Source organism: Orcinus orca, chromosome 15 (genome assembly GCF_937001465.1).
Source record: "Orcinus orca chromosome 15, mOrcOrc1.1, whole genome shotgun sequence".
Lineage (NCBI taxonomy): Eukaryota > Metazoa > Chordata > Mammalia > Artiodactyla > Delphinidae > Orcinus > Orcinus orca.
This window is the reverse complement of record NC_064573.1, coordinates 66,477,671-66,486,693: the sequence shown is the minus strand read 5'-3', so window position 1 is coordinate 66,486,693 and position 9,023 is coordinate 66,477,671.

Below are 9,023 nucleotides of genomic sequence, written 5' to 3'. Positions count from 1 at the left end.
ACTGTTTATAAGGAAACCAGGAGTGCATCTGCTTGAGACCACAGTACAGCCACATGGCCGCATCTTCCAGGCCTCGAGGGGGTCCACATGGGCTGAAAGTTTCCCCTGGTCTAGCCTCAGACCCAACAGCTGGGCTAACTCAAGCCCCTCTTCCCAGTGCTGTCCCAGGTCCTCTACCCCCAGGGCATTCCTGGTCCTCACCCCTGGGCTGTCTTGGGACCTCTTTACGCTGATGTGGGTTAGCGCTGACACCTCCTTGCTCTGGGCCTTGATAGAACTGGGTCCAGAAGGAGAAGGGGGGCTGTCTTTGGCGATCTCCCTCCATCCAGGGTGCCTGCCACGTGCACTCAGGAGCAGTTAGGTACCTCTCCACACCCCGGTCCCGCCCCACTTCACATTCCAGCCTCTTTCTGCAAAGCCCACAGCTGCCACCTACACCCACTTCCTGCCAGGTGGGCAGCATGCAGAGATTGGGCTCCTCCACTGCCCTCTCATTAGCCCCTAATCCTGCCTGTTTCTCACCAGTCACCTTTCTCGGCCTAATCCCTCTAACGTGAGGGGCCCCAGTTACCTCTGGGGATATCAGAGGCTGGGAAGGCAGGGCCAGGAATAGGAGTTGAGGTCCTCCCAGGAGTTCTGAGCCTTCAGAGATACCCCTAAGTGCTTCTCCTGACCCAGACCACAAACAGACACAGAGCACATACTGTGTGCCCACAGCATCATTATCGTTATCTTCATTATCATCATCATCATCATCATCATCATCATCAATAGTGCTATCTAATGGAACTTTCATTTATTTATTTATTTATTTTTGGCTGCATTGGGTCTTCATTGCTGCGCAGGGGCTTTCTCTAGTTGTGGTGAGCAGGGGCTACTCTGTTGCAGTGCGTGGGCTTCTCATTGCGGTGGCTTCTCTTGTGGAGCACAGGCTCTAGGCACGCAGGCTTCAGTAGTTGTGGCATGCGGGCTCTAGAGCATAGGCTCAGTAGTTGTAGCACATGGGCTTAGTTGCTCCGCGGCACGTGGGATCTTCCCAGACCAGGGCTCGAACCCACGTCCCCTGAATTGGCAGGTGAATTCTTAACCACTGCACCACCAGGGAAGCCCCTTTAATGGAACTTTCTGCAGTGATGGAAATGTTCTGTATCTGGGCTGTGTCCTATTGGACATCACTGGTAGCCAGTTGTCACATGTGAAATGTGGTTAGTGAGACTGAGGAACTCAAGTTTTAAATAAATTAAATTTTGATTAATTTTATAATAGATTGCCCCATGTGGCTTGTGGCTACCATATTAGCACAGATCTACTGCATTTATTGAAGGCTTACTACATGCCAGGCTCCACTCTAAGTGCATCACCTTGTGGGACTTCCCTGGTGGTTCAATGCTTAAGACTCCCCACTCCCAATGCAGGGGGCACGGGTTTGATCCCTGGTTGGGGAACTAAGATCCTGCATGCCACACAGCATAGCCAAAAAGAAAAGAAAACAATGGGATTTCCCTGGTGGTCCAGTGGTTAAGACTCTGCACTTCCACTGCAGGGGATGCAGGTTCAATCCCTAGTTGGGGAACTAAGATCCCACATGCCTCATGGTGAGGCCAAAAAAAAAAAAAAAAAAAAGCATCACCTCATTTAAACCTCAGAGCCCCCCTGGGATTAGCTACCATTATTAAGCCCATTTTACAGACAAGCAAACTGAGGTAGAGAGAAGTTAAGTATCTTATCCAGAGCTAAGCCCATGCAATTAACCACTCTGCTGTCACACTGGAGGCCATCTCAGCTCCGGGGGCCTCCACCTTAATCAGGGAGAGGACCCAGGCACAGAAGTCACCCCAATGGGATGTAGGTGGCATTGAGCCAGACCTTGAAGAAAAGGAGGATATTGATTAGTGGAGATTGGGGTAGAGGAAAAGGCATCCCAAGTGGAGGGGACTGCATGGGCCAAGGTGTGGAGGTGGGCAAGTGAAAAGCACAAGGAGGGCAGAGCTGAGGATGTTACAGTAAACAAGATGGATTGGGTCCCTGCCTGCACGGAACTCACAGTCTCCCATTGTTGAGCATTTCCTCTGTGCTGAGAACATTACATTGGTATCAAACCATTTGGAAACAGGTAGGGGTATCTCCATTTTACAGTCAAAGATATGAAAGATCAGAGAGATAAAGAAACTTTTCTGAAGTCACACAGCCAGGAAATGGGAAGCCAGGATTTGAACCCAAGCCTGTCTGACTCTGGAACCTGTAGTGGAGCCACTGCCCAGATGTGCCTTCCCCCGGAGGGCTTAACACTGTGCCTAGAACAGTAAGTGCTCGATAAAAGGTCTAAGATCCATTGTGTGTTAGGAAGCCTGGATCCACCCACCTCGGACTGCAGGGTATTTTGAGGCCAGGAGAATTCATTTCCCGCTCTTGAAACAAAGGCCTCGGCAGAGGAGAACCACCCCCACCCCCACCCAACGTTTCGGTCTTCTCCAAGTCCTAGTTTGTCAGGCTCTCAGGGGACCATGTCTACAACCAGGACACCAGCAAACAACCTCAGGGGGATAGACGGGGCCACCCAGTCCACACCCAGGAACCCCTCCTTTCTGGGGGTTGGTTACTAGGAAATGTGAAATGCCGTCCTACCAGAACCAGCTGGGTGAGTACAGAGGGGGCCCCGGGGGTGAGGGAGCCTCACCATGGGGCAAACGTGGCTGGGACGAGGCAAGTGGGAGTGGGGTTCAGGGCACAGTGAGATGAGGTGGGGTGGCCGACAGGAGAGGGGAATTGCGGGGATGGGAGGCGGGGAGGGGCGCCTTGTCAGAGCCCCAGTGATGATCTCAGCTGCGCCCTGGGACCGTCTGCCTTCCCTCTTTTACCCTTGGGCAGTTTCATCTCCTTTTTAAATTAAAATATGGTATAATTCACATATCGTAAGTTCACCATTCTTAAAGTGTACAATTCAGTGATTTTAAGTATATTTACAAAGTTGTACAACCAACTCCACTGCTTAATTGCAGGACATTTTCATTACCCCCCGAAAACCGCTGTACCCTTTAGCAGTCATTCCCCATTTCCTGCACCCCTGCTCTTGCCTCTGGCAACTACTAAGCTATTTTTCATCTCTATAGATTTTCTTATTCTGGATATTTCATAGAAAGCGAATCACATGCGGTATGTGATCTTTTGTGACTGGCTTCTTTAACTTAGCATAATGTATACAAGGTTCATCCATGTTGTAGCAGGTACCAGTTATGTCATTCCTTTTTATGGCTGAATAATATTCTTTTGCATAAATATACCACATTTTGTTTACCCATTCATCAGTGGATGGACATTTCGGTTATTTCCACTTTTTTGGCTATTATGAATAATGGTGCTATGAAAAGTTTTTGTACAAGTTTTTTTTTTTTTTTGCGGTACGCGGGCCTCTCACTGTTGTGGCCTCTCCCGTTGCAGAGCACAGGCTCCGGATGTGCAGGCTCAGCAGCCATGGCTCACGGGCCCAGCCGCTCCGCGGCATGTGGGATCTTCCCGGACCGGGGCACGAACCCGTGTCCCCTGCAACGGCAGGTGGACTCTCAACCACTGCGCCACCAGGGAAGCCCTGTACAAGTTTTTGTAAAAACATGTTTTCACTTCTCTTGGGTGTATCTTTAGGAGTGGAATTACTGGCTCATATAGTAATTCTATGTTCAACCTTTTGAGAAACTGGCAAACTGTCTTCCAAAGTGGCTGCATCATTTTATATACTCCCTAACAATGTGTGAGGGCTCCTTTTCTGTTTTCTTATTTTGCTATTATAGCCATCCTAGTGGGTGTCACGTGGTATCTCATTGTGGTTTTGAACTGCATTTCTCTAATGACTAAAGCTCTTGAGTGTCTCTTCATGAGCTTATTGGCCATCTGTATATCTTCTGGGAGAAACATCTATTCAAACTTTTAAAATGTCTTTACCTAATTTTAAATTGGGTTGTCTTTTTATTGTTGACATGTAAGAATTCTCTATATATTCTGGATTTTAATCCCTTATCAGATATATAATTTGAAAATATCTTCTTCCATTCTGTGGGTTGTCTTTTCACTTTCTTCAGTGTCCTGTGACACACAAAAGTTCTAAATTTTGATGAAGGCTGACTTATCTACTTTTTCTTTTATTGCTTATGCTTTTGGTGTCATATCTAAAAAAGCACTGCCAAATCCAAGGTCACGTAGACTTGAAACCTCACACCTGGTCTCAGATTGGCTGAAACAGCACAACTCAGATCAGACTGGGACTTGAACTCAATCACACCTCAGATGGTATTCAAACCCAGCTAAAACTAAGATTGGGACTTGAACCCATGGGCTGGGACTCAAACCCACTTGTCTTTTAACTGAAATCACATGCCTGGTCTTAGGACTTAATGAAGCTCAGGTTCTCTTTGCCTCAGCGCATAAGGAATTCAGTGAGAGGCAAAGCGATAGGTAAGAAGTAGGTTAATTGAGAGAGACACATGGAGAAAAAGGAACCCTCCTGCACTGTTGGTAGGAATATAAATTGATACAGCCACTATGGAGAACAGTACAGAGGTTCCTTAAAAAACTAAACATAGAATTACCATATGACCCAGCAATCCCACTACTGGGCATATACCCAAAGAAAACCGTAATTCAAAAAGAGACACACAGGTACTTCCCTGGTGGCACAGTGGTTAAGAATCTGCCTGCCAATGCAAGGGACACGGGTTCGAGCCCTGGTCCGGGAATATCCCACATGCCGTGGAGCAACTAAGCCCGTGAGCCACAACTACTGAGCCCGTGTGCCACAACTACTGAAGCCCGTGAGCCTAAAGACCGTGCTCTACAACAAGAAAAGCCACTGCAATGAGAAGCCTGCGCATCACAACGAAGAGTAAACCCCGCTCGCCGCAACTAGAGAAAGCCCGCGTGCAGCAACGAAGACCCAACGCAGCCAAAATAAATAAATAAATTAGAAAAAAAAAGAGACACACAGAGTGTGGACCATCTCAGAAGGTGAGAGGCCCTGGGAGATACACATTCCATAGACAGAAAGGATTGAAAGTGGCCCCGAAATATGCAGTGGTTAGTTTTTATGGTCTGGGAAATTTCATAGGCTAATGAGTGGGAGGATTTTTCCAATGATTTTGGAGAAGGGCGGAGATTTCCAGGAATTGGGCCACCACCCACTTTTTGGCCTTGGAACTGTCATGGCGCCTGTGAGCATGTTGTTTAGCGTATGCTAATATTTACAATGAGCACATAATGAGGCTCAAGGTCAACTGGAAGTCGAATCTTCTGCCAGCTTGGGCCTAGTCAGTTCTAACCAGTTTACGTCGTATCCACAATGGCTAAGTCATTCTTTTAAAGGTTGTGCCCTGATCCCTTCCTTCCTGTTTCAGATTGACCTCCATGTTTTCTTCTGAGAGTTTTACGTTTTAGCTCTTACATTTAGGTCTTTGGTTTTTTTTAACTTTTTAAAAAAATTGTGGTAAAATATTCCTAACATAAAATTTGACATTTTTAGGGGCTTCCCTGGTGGCGCAGTGGTTGAGAGTCCGCCTGCCGATGCAGGGGACACGGGTTCGTGCCCCGGCCCGGGAGAATCTCACATGCCGCGGAGTGGCTGGGCCCGTGAGCCCTGGCCGCTGAGCCTCCGCGTCCGGAGCCTGTGCTCCGCAACGGGAGAGGCCACAACAGTGAGAGGCCCGCAGACCGCAAAAAACAAAATCAAAAACAAAAAATTGACATTTTTAAAAGTACAGTTCAGTGCCATTAAGTACATTCACATTGTTGTGCAACCATCACCACCATCCACCTCCAGAACTTTTTCATCTTCCCAAACGGAAACTCTGTATCCATTAAACAGTAACTTCCCACTTCTCCCTCCCCACAAGCCCCTGGTGTCACCGGCAAAGCCCATGAACAATTCTCGGGAAATAAAAATAGAATCTGGGTAATAAAGTCTAACCTTTCTCCTTCTTTTCCTCTGTGCTTACTCTCGTTTCACTCGCTCACAGGGGGCCGCCTGCAGAGGCCGTGCACCCGGCACTTCAGACCAGAGTTCCTGGTGCAAAATGGCTGCACGGACACCTCAGCTCGGTGGGCCACGTGCAGAAGTGCGGCACGCAACACTCAATTCAAGATGGCGGCAGGGGGCCGTGCGCAGAGATGCTACGCCCAGCACAGCGGTCTGGAGCCGTGAGCAACACGCCTGCGCCAGACCCATGAAAACCCCGTCCCCTTCCCACTGACGAGAGCCCTATAAAGCAGCCCCACTGAGGGCCTATTGGGGAGGGCCTGATGGAGAGTACTCTAGACCAAGCTCACACCTCTCCATTCTTTGATCAAAGAACGAAACTTTCCTTTGCTTCACAACCAAACTCGGTCTCAATCTTTTGGCTCAAATGACACCAGGTAGAGGGACCCCTGTTGGGGCCCGACTAGAAAGGGCCAGTAACACTGGCAACCACCATCCTACTTTCTGTCTCTATGAATTTGACTACGCTAGGTACTTCTTGTAAGTACAATCATGCAACATTTGTCCATTTGCATGTGGCTTATTTTGATTAGTCCATATCCATTCATTTGTTAATGGATACTTAGGTTGTTTCCATCTTTTAACTATTATGAATAAAACAGTTATGAACATTGGTATACAAATATCTGTTCAAGTCCCTGCTTTCAGTTCTTTTGGGTATATACCCAAAAGTAGAATTTCTGGATCATAAGGTAATTCTATGTTCAATTTTTTTGTGGAACTATCCTATTGTTTTACATAGTGGATGCACCATTTTACATTCCCAGTAGCCATGCACAAGGGTTCCAGTTTCTTCACGTCCTCACCAATGCTTACTATTTTCTGTTGTTTGATAATAACCCCCCTCAGGGGTGTGAGGTGGTGTCTCATTGTGGGTTTGATTTGATTTCCCTGATAATTAGTAATGTTCAGCATCTTTTCATGTGCTGTTGCCCATTTGTATATCTTCTTTGGAGAAACGTCTATTTAAGTCCTTTACCCATTTTTATTGTTTTTTTTTATTTTTAAATTTATTTTTGGCTGCATTGGGTTTTCATTGCTGCCCGTGGGCTTTCTCTAGTTGCGGTGAGCGGGGGCTGCTCTTCCTTGCGGGCGCACGGGCTTCTCACTGCGGTGGCTTCTCTTGTTGCAGAGCACGAGCTCTAGGCACACGGGCTTCAGTAGTTGTGGCGTGGGCTCTAAGAGTGCAGGCTCAGTAGTTGTGGTGCACGGGCTTAGTTGCTCTGCAGCATGTGGGCTCTTCCCAGACCAGAGCTTGAACCCATGTCCCCTGCATTGGCAGGTGGATTCTTAACCACTGCACCACCAGGGAAGCCCTTTCTTTTTTTTTGGCCACACAGCACAGCACACAGCATCTCAGTTCCCCGACCAGGGATGGAACCTGTGCCCCCTGCAGTGGAAACGTGTAGTCTTAACCACTGGACTGCCAGGGAAGTCCCCTTTACTCATTTTTAAATGAGTTTTTGTTGCTGTTGTTGTTGTTATTATTGACTTGTAGGAGTCCTTTATATATTCTGGATTTTAATCTCATCAGATATACGATTTACAAGTATTTTCTCTCATTTTGTGGGTTGCCTTTTCACTCTGTTGATAGGTCCTTTAAATCACAAAAGTCTTAAATTTTGATGAAGTCCAATTCATCTATTGCTTATTTTGTTATTGTTTCTTGTGTTTGGTGTCATTTTCAAGAAATCATTGCCAAATCCATTGTTATGAAGCTTTCCCCTTATGTTTTCTGCCAAGATGCCCTTGTTGCTTACCATAGGAATGGGTTGCTATGGTGATAGGAGCATGGGGGAGGATTATTAAGGAGGCTGCAAAGTGGAGAAGCTTGTACACTGTCCAGGGCTGGAGCTAGCACACCCTTTCTCACAATACCAGGGTGTACCCTAAGGGCATGCAGTGTTCCAAGTTCTTCATGCCAAACTGGTCTCTGATTTCATTGCCATTCTTGGGCAACATGGAGTGCCCAAGACTACTGTGGGGGAGGCTGAGTCTGGGGGTGATTGCAAACAAACTGCCAAGCAGCTGTAATTCCTCTCCCAACATTGAGAAAATAATTCTCTAATAGTTAAAAAATGTATGGTGCTGAAACACCGGCTTGGGTAACTGGGTTTGAATCTTGGCTTCCTCTCAAATGTGCTATGTGAGCTTGAGTCTCAGATTTCTCATCTGTAAATTGGGGCTAATAACATTCCCTTCTTATAAGGTTAATGGGGTGGTTAGAAGAGGCCAATAAGGTACATCACCCACCACCTGGCACATGGTAAGCACTCAATAGTGTTGGCTTTTATGGTTATTATTGGGCTGCTCACCCAGCCTGCCTTCAACTCCAGGACAAGAGCACGACTAGGCGAGCCCATCCTTTCTGGTTACTGGACCTGTAAAATGGGGCTATAATTCCCATCTCCTTCAGGGTTGCATGTAAAGGGGCTGTGCAAACTGTGGAATGCTGTGCCATGGAACTCTGGTGAAGCCGTGACTGTCCCACAGTGGTGTCCTCTCCAACCTGGACTCTTGGAAGGTGAGCTGGACTGGGGTGGAAATTTGGGGGGCAAGAGAGCCTTTCCAACTGCATTGAAAAAACCCCTATAGGTCCCTCACCTGCATCCCCCCATCTCCCGCCACCAGAAGATTGTGGGGCTTTCCATCCCAGAAGATGTGCTGGGACCGGGAGGCCCCACCTCCGTTCCTCTGGACAGGTGAGGCCTGGGTATTTCCAACCACCTCATTCTGAGTAAGTTTTGATCTGTGGCCTCCTGCCAAGATTCTGCCATTCTTTCCTGACAAACAACACGGCTGTTTTGTAATGTGCCTTATAAAATGGTTTTATTAATAATTATCAAATGTGTACACACAGTTGTTCACAAAGAAATCGTAAACATCAGAGAGCGCCACCCAAGAGCCCTTCCGGCACCCCTCCGGCCTCAAATACCCCACAGCCACCCTCACCCCATTCCTCAGTCTGGAAGACTCGTCCGCACCTGGTCACCCTCCCACATCT